The sequence below is a fragment of the Rhopalosiphum padi genome, chromosome 2 (assembly GCF_020882245.1).
Source record: "Rhopalosiphum padi isolate XX-2018 chromosome 2, ASM2088224v1, whole genome shotgun sequence".
Classification (NCBI taxonomy): Eukaryota; Metazoa; Arthropoda; class Insecta; order Hemiptera; family Aphididae; genus Rhopalosiphum; species Rhopalosiphum padi.
This window is the reverse complement of record NC_083598.1, coordinates 92,564,171-92,583,417: the sequence shown is the minus strand read 5'-3', so window position 1 is coordinate 92,583,417 and position 19,247 is coordinate 92,564,171.

Sequence of the window (19,247 nt, the reverse complement as noted above, 5' to 3'; positions counted from 1 at the left end):
AATTATAATACGTTATATATATATTATAATGTTTCCCCTGAAAAAACGGTTGTCTTATGTGTTATTGTATTACTATTATACAGAAAGATTGATCAAGAATGCTCACCTCCATTTTTTTTTCAATATTATATAGTTATTCAAAAACTGATTTTTAAAATTTTCAAATATACTCAGAGATCATATTTTTCAATTAATGGAAAAATTTTTTGCACTACTAACCTAATGTATTGTGGACATACATTCTTCTATTTTTATTAATGAGAACCATTCTTTTCTACTGTAAATTATTTTGCGTAATTTTTTTGAAAATTTAAAAATACCAAAATTTAAATTAAACGAGAAGTTTTCGAGTTATTTAACTTTGTGTATTAGGATAATAGATTTGTGATAATTATGAACTTAGAAAATATATAAGAGCTATGATGATTTGAACATTTTATAGTAATTAATAAATATCAATCAACATGTATAATTTATAAAAAAAAATGGTCCAAAAGTAACAAGTACTAGATCCAATATTACATCTATTTTTATATTTTTGTAAGGTCTATTAATCTTATAATGTTACTGTCTACTGAGAAACTACTTGATCAAATTTTAAATAAGAAAACTAAATTAAAAAAAAAAATTATGCATTAAATAATTTACAATAAAAAAAAAGAGGGTTCTCAGATGAAAACAGAAGTCATATCACTGTGGAATCATTTATTTTCAAAGATTATAAAAATTTGAATAAATTCTTTATTAAAATAAAAAACTGAGGTAAGTATGCTTGATGGATCACTCTGTATAGTGTATATGCGATATGCCTTAATATGATGTATTTTATGTGATAACTAAATTCTACGGAAAGTGCGCTACTATACACATTGATAATTAAAATATGCCATCGTTTCGTGTATACTCGTATAGTGTACAGTATACTGCACCACGGAGATGATAATTTATTGTTCAACGGAAAACATATTTGTGATAAAGAAATCAAAATTGATGTACAAACTACAAATGTACGATAATAATAATAACTATAACTATAGCGATTCCGTATTACGACATTATAGCGTTCGTTCCATATTATATTAAAAGTTTGTAATATAATGTAATATTATTAATATTATTGTGTATAATATACAGTATATGCAATCATTTAACGAATATAAAATCATAATAATTATCTATGCACGTGGACGATGAAAACAAAATATTTTAATCACATTTAATGAACAATGGTTTTTATTTCCATTCGTATCGAACGTTTTTTAATTACATAGTCGTTAAACGGTTTGGGTAACGGGAATCGGAATCGACTGACAGTAAATGAATCGTTTCGTGGAAAAATATTAATGATACAAAGTTATACAATTTCTGGACAATATTATTAATATATTATAATGAATTATACGTATTATTTTAACCCAATTAGTTTATGACGAGGAAATTGTATTTCAAATAATAACAAGCAACTACGACATTACGACGTACCTATAATTTATTGTAATTGATGAGAAAAAATCCGCTCAGATATACAGAATAGAGCATACTAGACATAGCATATGCGTATAGTACAGTTACAAAAACATAAAAAATTCAAAAGGGCATATTTATTTAGAATATGTTATAAATGCTTAAATACACCATCAGCACTATATTATCAAAATGATTAAATTTTACAATTAATTTAATTGTGCAAAAATGCATATACTCTTGGCCATCTGTACGAGTAACGCTAACGTAAAATATAATACGTCTGTTGTGTATTTTACTCGTAGATAGCGGTAGTTGTACATGACACCCTTATGCGCGCGTACAAATAATGGCTATAGGTGAGTTGCGGCCCGACATGTCATTTACGTGTTGAAGACCGGTGAATTGCGGCCCGGTCATATTTTATCAATAAGTTAATTGCGGCCCGGGTAAATTTATTTATTTTCAATTTTGTGCCGGCAGTATCGGCAGTATCTTATCTAAAGTAGATACCATAACGTCAATAGTTCAAACGAAAAATATTTGTACCACCAGGCTCCTACGTAAGGCGGTTGGCCTAGGATGGCAAGCTAATAAAACCCAGACTATATAATAAGTTATCGTACACGGAGTGAGTGACCAATATTATAACAAATAACTAATTACTTTATATGCACCGTCGTGCTCACAGTATATATATTATATTATAATACTCGTATAAAATACACAGACACAATATGAATAATAAAAATACGGGCGCCCAAATAAAATAAATAGAAAAATAATATGACTGACAATCAATAATAATAAATAATAAGAACGTATACTATATATCCCCGGATGCTATGTTTCCCCCAAATATTTGGGCACAGTTCTCTGCTAGCTGTAACCGTACCACTAACGGCTGTGAAAGTTTTCATTCACACCTAAATTCATCGTTCTACTCTAGTCATCCTAACATCTATAATTTTATTGATGTGTTAGTAGAAATTCAATCAGAAACGTATATCAAATGTAGAAGCAATGGAATAAAAACGAAGAAAATATGTGAAAAAGAAGCATTTATAAGACAACAGATGACAAAGCTAGCACAAAAAGAAATAGAGCAGTTTGATTTCGTCAAATCATTAAGTTTTAAGTTTTTGCCCAACCAATAAATATTTTTACATTTTTACATATTTTACATAAATATTAAAATTAATTTTACCATAAATTACCATACATTTTGCCATTTTTCCATTTTTCCATTTTTGCCATTTTTACAAAAAAAAACAAATTGCCGCAACTCGCACGTCTGTTTCATAAACACGGGCCGCAATTCGTACGTTATTTAGGGATCGGGCCGCAACTCACCAACACCGCAAATAATGTACCTACTATATACTTAAACATAACATCAATAATAATATGTTGATAGCAAAGAATGACATGCGTGAGTGTTTATGTAAATTGGATAATAGGTATTATAAATACAAAAGTGATTATATTTAAATCGCACTATAATACGATTTTATTCTTAAACACTAATCATCATATTCTACTATAAAATAAATAAATAAATAATAAATGAAAGATTTTAATGTTTACACTGTGTAGCCGTAGCGCGATGAAGGAATTCAATTTATCAAATAAGTAGGTACGCCATCATGTGTATTTATAATTGCAAGTAAATCATGAAGTAATCACTATTTTATAAACTTAATTAAAACAAGACGTAATGAAACTGTTTAAATTGAAAAATAAATAAATAAAATTCCTTTTATTATTTAATATAAATATAATTTTACCATGGTGTGTTTGGTAGGCCAATTTATTCTGTTGACTATTGTTATAATACATACATATACATATATATATATAGTTTATATATCACAATAATGTATATCATAACGACATTAAATAGATTCTAATGCTAAGTGCTAACAATAAAAAAATAATTTATACAACTTTTAAACCAGCTTATGATAAATAAAGAATACATTTTCTATACGTCCGCCTACGAATATTATTTATTATAATAATAATATGTACCTACTTTAGTAGTATATAGCCCGGCGTCCGTTTAGCCATCAATATCCGCACGGAAACTGAAGGATGGCGTACACTCTTTCAGCAAACTATACGGTTTGAATGGCTGTGTTAACAAAGTATGATGCGTTTTACATTTTGAGCGGAAGCAATGAATAAATTAATTTTACAATAAAGTGTTTTAAAAAAAAAAAAAATGTTTCTTATATGTCATCAGTAATAATAGTTATTACCTTATGGGACAGTAAAAATGTTTCAATATTAAAATTTGGTGATAATTTCTAGTAGAAAATTGGATTTATTGAGTACTTTGGGTAGTAAAATTCCCAGTAATTTTTAATATTATCAGGTGTAAAAAGAGGCTGACAAGTCGGTACCACTCTGCTGTACATTATTATAGATATCCAGTGGGTTATTATAATGGGTGTATTAAATTTGAATTCAATGATTATCATCAATAGACGAAAATAATATTCTCTTAAAATAGCCAAAATAAGACGTTAATATTCTCTTATATAAATTTAAAAATATTCTCCCGATATTCTTTAACAATCATTAAAAAATATAATCTTATAATAATATATTATCTTAATTTAAAAATATGCTTTTATATGCAAAAGAATAAAGTATATAATACGGAAAAACTGATGTAAATATATATATATAATTAAAAAATAATATAGTAAAAAAAAAACTTTAACTTAGGTAACATTTATTTAAATAAATTAGATGAATGATGTATTTTAAATTAAGAAAATTTTTGAAAACAGTTGACAGTTATATTCTATTCCATGTGCTCTGGTGTCATATATTGGTACGACAGTCTGTCAAAATGTTTTTATATGTACCTACTGAAAGAGTGTTTTTCAACGTTTCTATGTTATTTAAAATTATGAACCTTTGATTTTTTTTTTTGAAATTAATCAATTTTTATTTTTTTATCTCCGTTTTTTTTAGCTATTTTTTGAAGTTTAACAATTGTATTTACAATTAAATATATTAAATCAACAAGAGATACATTTTAATTTTCTAAACTTTTAATGATTGTTACGAGCACAATAAAATGGGTTTAAATTAATATTACATCATTTTCTACGGTTTTAAGCCACTAGTTGTTACTACATAGTGTCGTAAATACGATCGTATATATTACGAGTACTATTATATTGGTATATCATTTATTAAGTTGACGCTACTGCAACAAAAAATATCAAAAATTTATCGGTAAATTCTCTTATAGGTATTCTTTATTATTTGAAATATTATTTTATCTTGAAATATTTTCAAATATGTAAAAAAAAACTTTTGCAATTAATTTTCACGTTTTATGGTTTATAAAAATATCTAACCCCTAGCTGTATGACTGCATAAACTCAACAAAAAAAACATATACTAAAGAATATAATGCCAGCCTCTAATTGTCATACATAGAATACGAACAATGATTTTGAGCGGTAATGCTCTATTAGCCTATAGTACTAAGTATATTTCATTATATGTTTTTTGTAAATATAATAAATATTAAAGTAATTCATTTAACTTTTAGTACTTATTACGCTAGGTGATTTAATTTTTTCTGAAAACATTGCAATTATTATATTATTAGTATTTATTCTGTAAAATAATATTACATATTTATACCATATTATATTATAGAAAAAATAAATTACTATAAATACCGTAAAAAAGTGTAGTGAATAGGTTCATATTATAAATGGGCGCTGGTCATAACCGCACACTTTCAAAAAAAGGTTGTCGTTCAAAACCGCACACTTTTATATCTTAATCCTGCATAATTTTCTCGAATAAAACCGTTCAATACTGCACACATTGATATATATATTAATAAGTAATAATGTATACATTTATCTAAAATAACATTATCGTTTATTTAGTACCGCACACAAATTAATCATATTTAATCAAGATCACAAAATCATAAAAATAAAACTTTCGGGATTATACAGAAAAATTCCGGCCGTTGTAGAAGCTTGTATATTTTTTAGTTTCAGTATCAACTATTTGGGAGAACATTAAATTAAATTTTCGTACTTAGGCTATACAAATTGAAGATTTTATAATGTTTTTACTGCAAAATATTTGTAATTGATAATTTTTTATGGTTTTTGTAAAAAATTGAACTCTAAAAGCATAATATAAAAATTTAAATATAAAAATTTTAATGTATTTTTAAAAATTGTATGTAAATATAAGAACAATGTACCTATGTGTGGAATCTTGCATTAAATTTTCAAGAATTTTGAATCGGCAAATAATTTGTTATTGACTTTTAAAGAAAAAAAAACTAAAAAATATTATAAGTTTCTGATGATTGATTTGTATAGGATCTAACTTTAACCTATAGGAGTAATTTGTTTTTAAGACTCAAGTTATATTTAAGTGTATGTCTAAGTAAACGGAGATGAGAGTTTAGTTGTTTATGTTTTTGCTAGTCGAGGTGCTTAATTGCTGGTGAAGTGGAATTGGTTTGTTATTAGTTATTACATCTGAGAGAAGGTCATTCTTTTTTGTACACGGAAAAGTTCACTTGAGCGAATTTTTCTTCATTAATTTTAATTTTCCAATTTTTAGCACAAGATTTTATTTTCTTTTGATGTAATTGTATATTTTAAGACATGATATTGGGATTATTATTTGAAGAAAGTAATGCTGAGTCTTTGTAAAATGAGGCCACGAGAGTTTGGTTTGTTGTAGGTTATAGGTATGCCAATATTGAAGATATTATAGAATATAGGTAATAGCTAGGTCATTATCCTAGATAACTCGCTTTAATAAACTGATTAGTTAACATTTATTTTCTTGGTGAATTGAAAAATACCGATAAAGACAATATTAAAATGCAATTACTATTACGTATTTAACAATTTATAAAATGTAATGTACTTCGTACTATACTTTTTTAATTTCCAAATATACTAATAATATACTTAAGTCTTATCTAAGGTCCGTACCGAAAGGTCGTTTGTTCGTTATTGTCATTTCGTGCCTCGTGCGCCGAATGCTAAAAAATAGTTTCTCTGAACAAAAATATATCGTGAAATCGTGTGCAAAATTTAAATCTTACTTCCATCCACAACGCATTAAGCTTGCTACAATCTAAAATTATAATTAATTGGGAATTGAAAAACGGTAATAGAAATGTGACAACTATCTGATCCAATCTTAAAAGTTAAATGTATGTAAGAAAACGGATACTAATATACAATCTGAAGCAATTGCTGATCTTTCTAGTATATTTTAGTTATCATTTAAATCAGTTTTAAGTAAACTTGAAAAACTTGATAAATTAATTATATCGTTTAATGTAATTTAAGACTTTATGACTTTCTATTCTAACTAGACTTGTTTGAAAAAAACTAGGCATAATATAAAAGTCCAAACAATCAAAAGCTATCAAATTTTTTACTCGGTAGGGCTTAGATGTAATTAACAACTGTAATGGGATATCTATATCCTTATAAGCAATAACTATAGATTAGATAATATGGAAACACAAGTTAAAGAAAATTGTAACTCGATCAAACTATTTATCTATATAAAAGCAGTTATAATTTTACTGTTCCTGGTGTGTATTTGTCTCAATACTACAACAAGGATCAATTTATTACCTTATTAGATGAATATCTCTTATATAATAATTTACATGTAATCATATTTTTGCGGCGATATTAATATAAATTTATTTTAAAATTTAAATAAATCTAAAATGTATATAAATATTCTAGCTCAATAGGGATATACTTCTATTGTAAATGACTGCGGTCGAATTACCAATAACTCTAAAACATGTATTGATCATATGTTTATAAATAATTATCTTAAACTTGATGATGGCACAAATAAGGATTCATTTAGATCAGAAGTATATATTCTTATTAAAAATAGCATTACCGATAATTTTAGCACGATGATTACTTTTGAAAAATCAAACTGTTAGCAATTTTAAATTATTACCAACTTACTTAACGTAAGTGCATTAATAGGAATCATCTTAATATATTAATTAATATTGAATATTGGAATAAACTATATGAAATAAATGATGCTGATACGGTTATTCAAAATTTGAAATTCTTCGGTTCATAGATTTATCTTACTACTTTAAACTATATGATGGATGTAGAAATAAAAATAAAAAACTTAAACAGTAGATTACTAAAAAGCTTTCCAGCTCCATTAGAGATACGGAAAACTATACAATAAATTACGTAAACAGCCAATAATACTGTTCTTAAGCAAAAGTATACTAAAAATATTAAAATGTATTAAATAGGTTGGTACTAATATTAAATTTCCTAAGAATCTCTAATACGAAAAACATATTAAGCTCGCAGGTAATGACTCTAAAAAAGTATATGGAATCTATAATCAAGAAAACTGCTAGTATTAATAAAAGTAATAAAATTATAGTTTATAATCTGTGGTATAAAAATCAAAAATTACAGAAAATAAAGATATAGTGCGAGAATTTAATATTTTTTTTCTCTAATGTTGGTGCAGAAATATCTATGAATATTGAAAATAATAATTTTAAAACAGTATATTTATTGGAATTAAAATATAAAAACTGCTATATCCCTGCAAACTCCATATTTAAAGATAAATTGAACTATCTAAAATGTTTAATTTAATTAATAAATGTAAAAACTTAAATTCAATTTGTAATAATTCACTAGCAAATAATATTTTAAAAATGACTACTAATTCTATATCTTTTCCAAATATCCTTGTTTATAAAGGCGAATTTCCAATCTCATTCAAAAAATCAATAGTTATATTGATTTATAAAAATGAGGAACAAAATAAATGTTCTAATTACCTATCAGCCTATAAATCTAACTCTAGTCTGTAATTGACCTAACAAAATGATTTGAAAAGTGTTTGAAGATTAGATTAAGAAATTGTAATTCTTAGACAAACATAATTCTTTTCACAATTACCAATTTTGCTTTAGGAACAATATATTAACTAATGATGCATTATACAATACTACTAAATTTATTTATGAAAATCTTGGTAAAAAACAGAATGTTAAAAAAAGCATTTAATTCAGTTGACCTCAATATGTTATTAAATAAATTAAACTTTTAGCTTTATTTTAGCTTTTATCATACTTAAAAGGAATACCACAAAAAGTTAAAATTGATAATAAATTGTAAACCTAATACTAATTACTCAGTACCACTGTGTACAGAACTAAGACCATTATTATTTATATTTAGCCTTCACATTGCAGACGATACGGTTATATTAGTAAAAAATCAAAACCATTATAGCTACATTCTATATACCTATTAACTTATATAAAATAGCAGAGAAAAATTTTTCTACATTTAAAAATTGGCTAGACACTAATTCTTTATCGATTAACATAATTATATTCACTTTGGAATAAAAAACACATCACAATCTGATAAGCAAAAGATTACGAATCATTTACATAACTGTTTTTGTAAAAGAAACCCTAATATTATATACAACTGTTTTATATTGAATCAGGTAATTTCACTGAGATATCTAGGCATTTTTATTGATGAAAATCTAAAATTGGATGTTCATATAATCATATTATATAAATAACACACTTAAACAATTTTCCTACATTTTCAAATCACTCAAATATATTTTAAGTTTAAACTTAAAATCCTAACATATATAACACTTATGTAATCAATTATTTTTTATGGTATTTCAAAATATTACCGTGACATAAATACCTATTGCATAAAGTAGTATGTGAATGTTTAATAATATTTGAAAATAATGAAATGTATGTATTTTTAAAAGTATTGAGTATGTATACAACCACAAAAGATTTTAATTTATTAAAAATGTAATTATATATCATTAAATATTATAAATATATTTTTTATTAAACCAACTATACAATGATATACCATATGTAGGTACATTATATTTAAAAAGTCTATTGTGTTTAAATACAATTCATATGATAATAACTAAAGTTCAGATTTATAAATTAAAAATATGTAGAAATTTAATGCTAATATACTTAATAAATATATATAAACATTAATCATATTTACAAATATCGAATTTACTTCTATTTTCTGATGACGCTAAAATTTTCAAAACTCTAAATTCTAAATCAGACACTATGCTGTTACAATCTGATTTAAATTGCTTTCAAAATTGGTGTATTCAAAATGATATGCAAATAAATAATAATAAACGTGCTACAATTTCATTTTCTTATAAAAAAAACTAATATACTCTATGGTTATACTTTATTTAATTCTGCTATCAAACGTGTATTTATTATTAATAATTTAGGCATTTATTTTGACGTGAAATTAAATTTTAATTATCATATTGATAAAATAAGAAATAAAACAATAGCAAAATTAAGTTTTTTAAAACGTAGCTGTTCTGAATTTAGTAGAGCACATGCTCTAATAAACGTTTATAATTCATTGGTGCGTTCTATTCTGGAATATCAAATATGCTTCCTTTATTTGGTATCCTGTTAACATTAATCCTATATATCACCTGGAATCAAAACACTTTTCTTCGTTTCATTTCTTATAAATGTAATGTCCGGAGACCTTCTCATTCGTCTTATGATGGTGTATTAGGTTTTTTCAATATTTCAACTCTTTAAACTCGAAGAAATTACTTTAATATAATATTCTTATGTAAATCAATATATAATAAAATACAATGCCCTGAGTTACTAGAAAAAATAAATTATAAAAACTCAAGAAATAAAGATTCATATTTTTTATTAAAAATGTTAAAGCCAAATACTCATTTTCTTCTCCAGCTATATTATCTTAATGATAGCGGGAAATAATATTAATTTAGATTTATTTTATTGTTCAATAAACGATATAAGCTCGGCATTAAGCTTATAATATATATTCAATATTTATACTAACTGATGAATTATTTTGAATTATTGTTGACTTGAAATAACTTGTTAATGTCTCTAAATTATATAATATCGATATGGTTGTGAATTTTGAATATTTATTTAAGAATAGACTGTTAAATGTTATTGATTATTATACTAATATGTCAAATTTTTTTTTTTTTTAAATGTTTATTATTATTTATTATATATATACTGTAACGCTGTTTTTAATTTTTTATTTTAATTTAGTATAATGACGTGTAACATATACGTTTTTCTGCTGTAAATTGTTTTTTGTAAATGGAGTTTACTCCGTATGAAATAAATAAATAAATATCTAATATTAATCTAATATTATATAGGTATAGCTGTATTAGGTATGTAAAATATTTTGAATATTATGAAAATTTTACTATTTACAGTAATATCGTTACTTACAAGTTACAATACAATATCTGAAGATAAAAGATAAAAAAATAATAGCTATAATAAATAAATATTAAATTAATATTAAAATAGTAATAATATTAGCAATAATAATTTAATAATTTAATAATAGTCTCAAAAATATATTCACTTTAGGTCATGCTACATTGCTACAATACCAGGTCTCCAGATTCCTCATATTATATCCAACCGCGCTTTCTCTCGCCAAGTGGATATGTTTAGTCGTCTGAGATTTATAACAATATAGTAACATGTTTCAGAATCTTGCAACCCTCATATAAGTTTTATACGTTCACTCCATTACTCCAACCAAGGCTTGTCCTAATATAGTTTAGTGATTCCTAGGTATTTCTAGGAAGCGCCAATCCTGGTTATTATTGGTAGTTGGGTTAGTCGTCAGTTTTTGGTTAACTATATAGATCCTCTATTATTCAGTCAAATTACTCGAATTTATATCTAGGACATATTATATATTACATTTTTCCTGTGTGAAATCCTTTGCTTTTTTCTATAATGATGGATTTTAGGATTTGAGTCATTATGTATTGGTATAAATATATGTATAGGTTGGATATTAGCATACTTTTCCTGTTCTTGCACGAGTGCAAACTCTTTTCATAATTTTGGAGGAAAAATTTTATTGGTATAGATCAGCGGTTCTTAAACTTTTTTTTACGTACCGCTTAGGTATATTATCAATCAGTCACGTACTACTAATGGATAAAAATAGAACGAACCAAAATCCAAATTATACAGTTAAATACATTTTTTTAAAACAATAAAGCAGTAAAATTCTACATCTACAGTATAATTATTTTGTATTTATTAAATTTTTAAAATAAGATATGAATTAAATAATTGAATGGGTTTATTATCCAAAAACGGCACTCGGCTCTGCGTACCACCATATAGTCTTTCGCGTACTACAGTTTGAGAACCGCTGGTATAGATTTTGCCAGCTAATCAATGGTGATTTGGGATCCTAGGTTTTTGCGGTATTCGTATTTTTACTGTAACATATTATATATATAAAGCATTAATGTATTATTATATTATGAATAATATGAGAAAATCGGACCATTAAAAGCGCGATGTAGTTGAATTGCCTAGTCCACATCGCCGTACAACCATTATAATATATAATAGTAATATACTAGGTAAGTACCTATAAATTATAATATTATATTTCTTATTGTTAAAAATAATATTAGATTATCGAAAAGACTCATTAGGAATAATTTAATCTAATTTAACCATTTATCATTATTCTCGAATTCATTTGACACTTGCCTTAGTGATCACCCGAACACATTACTTTCGCAATTTCAATATTTAATCATTATATTTCAACAAATATTGTAGTTGAATGATATGTAAAAAAAAAATTATAATTATTTACTAATCGTTTTTCATGGAAAAATTAACAAACACAATAATAGTAATAATTTTTGAAGGGTGATAAATTAATATAATATAATATTTTTATTTTCATTAAAATATTTTTACTTACCAATAGTTTCGTAACTAACTTAATCATGGATTATCCAGTTATTATAATAATAAGAAATTCTGTATACGCACGTCACAAGATTGTGATACATTTTCTATCATATTCAGTATTCACCTTACAATGCCTTTTTATAAACTGTACTCTTTATGGGATTTTCTATAACGTATATTTATAAGTTATTAGTATAACTTTTCACTGAAAAATTATAAAATTATAGTTATACATATAATAATATAATTATTATAAATTATTGACTCAAAAAAAAAAAAAAATTTTGTAAAAATGTTGATAAAACTAGTTTCTATAAATTTCACTTTAAATATTTAGACTCATTTTAAGTTATTTATATCATAATATTTTTTACACCATGATAAGATACAGCGGCATTGGCTTATATATTTGGTGAGTTAATGAGAATAATATATTTGATACCTAATTGATAATATAAATATACACATAATATACAATATATACATGCCGTATGCGATTTTTTGACAGAACTTAATTCAAATACCGCCTAAAAATATATATATATAAATTACTAATTCTAACTAATATTTTAATAAGTCGAAAAAGTAAAAATTCTAGAGTAACTAAAAAAAAAACCTATAAAATCATCGGAGCCAAATTCTAAAACATAAAGTTGCATGCTATACAAATATGTCTATACGTATTCCCGAAAGTCAAAACACTAACTAATAGATATCTATCAAAACCATATGTAGGTTAGGTATTCACCACATCACTATCATCACAATTTAATGATTAAGATCATTCGTGGTTCGAAAATTATTGTTGTATTATATAAGTAATTTTATAATTTATTATCGATAGCAAGTATATTTATTTAACACACTATATTTTTATTAAAATTACGATATGGTTTCTGATTTATAACTACCATAAAAAATATTGAGTGTAAATGTAAATAAATAAAAATATTACCTTAATTTCAATAAAATTAAAAATGCCCTTAAAATGTAATAAAAATAATCTAAAAATGCTAAAAAATGACCCAAAACCAAAAAAGGACAAAAAAATGCAAAAAAATACAAAATAAAGACTATATATATTTGAACTCGTTGATGACCAAATCCAATTATGATCTTAAAAAGCTATATCTTATATATCTTAAAATTCTTAAATAGAAATGCAAAATCCCATACTATCATTACTATCGTAGCCCTAAAAACATATATAAATTATATAATATTCATAGACATATAAGTTGATACTCGGACTGACTCCACTTTAAGTCATTCATCAATTATTCATATGTGCGATGATTTATTTTTTAATTCAAATTTAATCATTACAGTGCCTACTTAATCACGAGGTACACTATAAAAACCGGAAACTTTCTATTTATCAGTACAAGTTGCTCAGTTTTATTTTCCACTAGATCGTTTAGAGCAGTATTTCCCAAACTATAGGTCTATATGGCGACATGAGTTTGTAAACTAATTCTTAGTAAAAGAATAGTTAAAGATACTTATAACAATTTTTGTAGAACATTTTAGTATTGATCTATCTAATCGCTTTTTGCAGAATCAAGTACCAAATAAATAATACATCATTATCTACACAGTAATTAAATCTTTTTCGTTGTATTTTAATAAATTCATTTCATATTTGTATAATTATTGTACAAAATAAAACACATAAAAATTAGTTTTTTTTATATAATACTTATAAGTTATAACATTTAATAATTTAACTAAATTTTAATAAATATATGAAAATATTAAAAACAAAATTGGTAAATTATAAACTAAAAGAAAGTATTATGACATAATAGTTAATACATTTGACAGTGATTTTCGTTACACTCTGTATAGATACTCAATTTGAAGTATTCCAATAAAATTTATTTAGCGAACGCTGGATGTCAAAAGACGAAAGCGATATTTCTTTATGTAAAATGAAAAATAACACATGTCTACAAATATGGACATACTAATAACTAATAAGTATCAAATAATTCGATTATGTAATAATATAAATACTATAATAAATTTTTTTTTGTTTAATAATCTTACTTAAAAGTAAATATCTACATAAACAAAATAAGGAATAAATCGTGAGCTATTAAAAAAGTATAGTAAAAAAAAAGTTGGTAAGCTGATACCGCTCTTTTGTACATCAGGTATCGAGAGGGTCATATTATAGGTGTGTTAAATTTGAATTCAATGATATATTATTGAACACAAAAAAAAAAACGATTTAAAAATAAATTAAAAGTATAATTATTGCTTATAATAATATAAAATACATAAAAGTTTAAGTATCCACGAATAATGTTTTTAAATTATGACAAAATAATTAACATATCATTATTTATCGTTTAAATAAGTAATTTCATCCAGATTTGAACTTTAAAATTTAAATGTAAAAATATAATTGTATTTATAAATTTTTAGATTTGATGTATGAACTACTTATGAAGAGTAATATTATATAACATTTTCAAAATTTAATTGCCAAAAAAAGTTTTTATGAATTTTTATCTACAAAATAATTTACAATTTTTGCCATTTTGGCAAAATTTGTCAAAATTCTAACTTCGAATAAATAAAAAAAACAATTGTACCTATGTTTTTTTAATATTTTTATACAGGTATAAGAATGAATTTTGTGGGATCGTGTACAAAATTTTCAAGCATTTATACCCATGCAAAAAATTTTTAATCGACGTTTATAAAAAAAATACTAAAAAAATTGAAAATTGTTCATGCCTTTAAATAAATAAAAAACAATAATATAAACATTTGATAAACATTTTGAGTATTTACATTCTACAGTTATTCGTTTTAGAGTTACATATCATATAAAAAAAAAAATCGATTTTGTCGAAAATTTGTTTTACGTAAAAATGTAAAATTGCCTGTTTTTCTTTAATTTTTTGTTTGTTCTTCTCACTTTTAAAAATAAGTATTATGAATATTTAAGTTTTACCTCTCTAAAGTACAAGCTAGATTAAATTTCATATTCAAAACCAGCTCCATTTTGAAAATTGAATCATTTTATCGACAACTTGTCAAAGTTTCTTTGTCAAACCTGACAAAGAAAAAAATCATCTTAATAAAATTATTACATTCATCGCTCCGTTCAAAATCTAAAAAGGCTTAATAGCTAAGAGGTATAGGTAAGACCGTAAGATAACAGAGTACAAATCATACGTAACTTTATATTTAAACATTTTTAAAGGCTAAAGTTATAAGTTATATAGGTAGTTATTAAAATATAATATTTTACGAGTATATTAATTATTCACTGTGTGTAATTAATAATTATTTACATTAGCTGTATCACTTCATAGTTCATACACATAATATATTTATGCGAATTTATTTATTCACAGATATAACTTTAGTAAAATGTATGATACACCATTACATCGATATATCAACATTATCAACACCAATATTTTCTTTTCGTAATAATATTAATATTAGTATTGTTATTTTTTCAAATGATTTTTATGCCGTTAACGAATATTTTTATGAATGATGAGTGGTACTTTTTCTCTATCTTTATTGTGTGGGTATATGTGATTGTATTTATCGCTATATAATAATAATACATTTCCTGTGCGCGTAGTTACGAAAACTCTGTAGGCTGTTGTCGGGCCTTATACTCTCGGTACCTAAAGAAGGGTGGAGTCTCGCCACCCTCCGAACAACGTTTACCCCCTTGGCCGAAACATGGCGGTCCGAAAACAGCGGAGTTCATTACCGAAATAATATTTCTAACGCGCTCACTCACACACACACAAACAATATGTACGGTAAATCACGTGCTGTGTAAATGTGCATAGCAGTTGTTCGTATATATTTTATTTTTCACGATTTTTTTACCCTAAATTAAAACCACGTCGTTGTGTTATAATGTACATATATAAAGCATATACGGTACGGCGCAGACCCGAAAACCCGCGGCGTTGGTCGTGCAGTCGATGGCGAAATAATAATCACATATACGTACCGGCGAAACGAGCCGGAAAATCATTTGAGATTTTAATCGACTTTCCCGCCCCAGGCCATGAACGCAGTGGCGTAGCCATAGTACGGTGTATAGTGATGGGTGTGTGTCTTATTATACGCCTGCACACGAGTCTTGTGGGCATAATAATATACGAAAGGAACGGCGTGGGGTATACTTTGTTAACGGGATGTGGGTACATAGAAGTGATTAAGTGACAATGATTAACAGACTCTCTATATACGTTGTGTAATATTTTATATATATTTTAATAAAATGTGCAGTCCTCATGTCAATTTTTTTATTTTACGAAAATCTTATTTTATTTAAATGATATAATAATAATCGAAAATTCTACGCTATGTCTATTTCTGCATTATATAGGCACTTCATGCAATTCGGAGGAAATTATATTTATACAGAATGATTCATCAAATATGCTCACCACTATTTTATCATTTGGTTAGACATTTATTTATAAATTATGTTTTTCAAAAGTAAATGAAAAACTACAGGTTTTTAAATATTCTAGAACTTGGAATTAAAATTAATGTGTTGAAAATTAAATTAGGATGAAAGTTCTTAACTTAGAAATTTAATTTTTTTCTATTAAATTTCAGATAAAAGGTGTAAAAATTAATACTAGTCAAGTCTTTTTCTATTACACAGAATGGACAATAATTGATAACTGATAAGTTATTATGGTAATTGGGCCAAAAATAAAGTATATAATTTATAAAAGCTGCAGCTAGCTACGTTCTTACGTTATTATTATTAATATATTATAGGTACCTGTATACCGAATTGTTAATTATTAGTAAAAATTCAAAAACAGGTAGGTACCTCACAAATTTTACAAAATGGAATCTGATTTTTCCCTTCAATCGTATTTATTTATTTTATTAAAAACTGTTTTTTTTTTTTTTTTGATATGTGTAAGTAAAATTTATGTTTTATATTTTTAATCGATTCGTTTGGTAAATTAAGCATTAAATCGAGTGACATAAATTATGATGACCAAATAGTTGTCTGCTACGGCGATTTTCTACCAACTTGAAGAATGAAGACGTCAAGACTACAAATTATATGTGTTAAAAACGAAAAAAAAAATAATATTAAACATTAAAAACATATTACATATCATTATGGCCTTATATATTATCTATTAGATTAAATAATCGTGAAAATTCCGGAATTATGCATAATACATGACATATCACTTATAGATATGATAACAATATTTATCGACATAATAGGAAATTAATAATACAAAACATTTCAAGAATACGGTAATATGGAATAAAAATAATGAAGATAATGAGAGCACAACTGTCTAAGCGTATCTATTATAATTAATTTTGTTATAATATGATATCGCGTTAAACAAATATTAATATATATTTAACGGTTAATTGAAAACAGATTATGTTTGTTGAAATTGTTAGAACAACTTAAATTAATTGTGCGTAAATTGTAAATATATAGCTATAAATAAAAATGAAAATGAATTTAAAAAATAAATAAATAAGAGGTTTTGCATTTTATGTTTTATTGATGGTGTATTGTTTCTATAGGAAAACATTTTCATACCTATGTTATTGTTGAATAGATTAATATATGAAAAATTTGTTTGTATTCAAAAATTTGGTGATATTATGTAAATTTTAATTTCTGTTTAATATTTTAGATTCTGAATGGAGCGATGAATGTATTGGTTGTACATTGATATGTTTCTTTTTTTGTTTGGATTCACGATAATTAGTTGAAAATTGATTCGATTTTCAACTTTGATGGTAGTTTCAAATAGAAGATTAGATCTAGTTTATATTTTAAACTTTTACATACGTCAAAATTAGTATTGATTAATAATTAGTATACTATCAGTTTGTTTTAAAATAATAAGGAAAAATTGAAAAATTTTTGATTTTAACGTAATTTTCTTCATTTTTTTAGGACATTATTGGAGTTTTTGGTTCCAAAATTCAAACTTGAAATTTTATTTTAAGATTTTACAATTTACATGCTAACGCGAGTTTTATAAAAGTTTATATATTTTTTTTCTTTGTATAACAAACAATAAAGTAGGTACCTATTCGTATCTTGTATTGTAGAAAAACTTAAGTAATGAATTTACGATTGGCGGCGTGGTAAAGTATATTAAGAATTACTATAATATATTAATTTAATTAATAATTCAGAGTAATAAAATCGATACTGACACCTGGTGATATCGTTCATTACAAGTTATTTTTATTAATTAATTTAATCAAACATTATTTAAAATGTATAATAAATGTATTAAAAATAAAAACAATTTACCTGCATTTTTTTAGGGTATTTTTAAGGTTTTTTATGGCATTACATTCCCAGCCTACTAATAATACAATAAATACAATATTTTTGGTAAAAATTATATAAATCTAACTACCTAACTATAATGCTAAGAGTAAAATTAATAAATTAAATTTCTACATAAAAAATAACATAATATCATGAAATATACTTTGTGTCTTCGCTCAAAATTATTATTTTTATACAATGATATATTATTGAATTCGAATTTAACACAATCATAAAAGTGTCTCACTCGAACCTAATGTATAACATAGCGGTACCTAGTCGCCTATACCTTTTATAACTAACTCCTATCATTATTTATGTGGTGAACTATATACAACACGTACTTATGATTAGGTTAGTCAATCTACAAGTATACTGAGTGTAACAGAAATAAATATAATCACTGACAAAAATAAAAAAATATATGTAGTTCATTAACTATATAATAATTTGTGCGGTATTCAATGTTGAACATTTTTAGTGTAATATTATTAATATTATTAATATGGGGTATTAATATGTAGATATAGTTATATAGTCAATCACGTTTGTTCGTTTTTTTCTGTTACACTATATATAGTA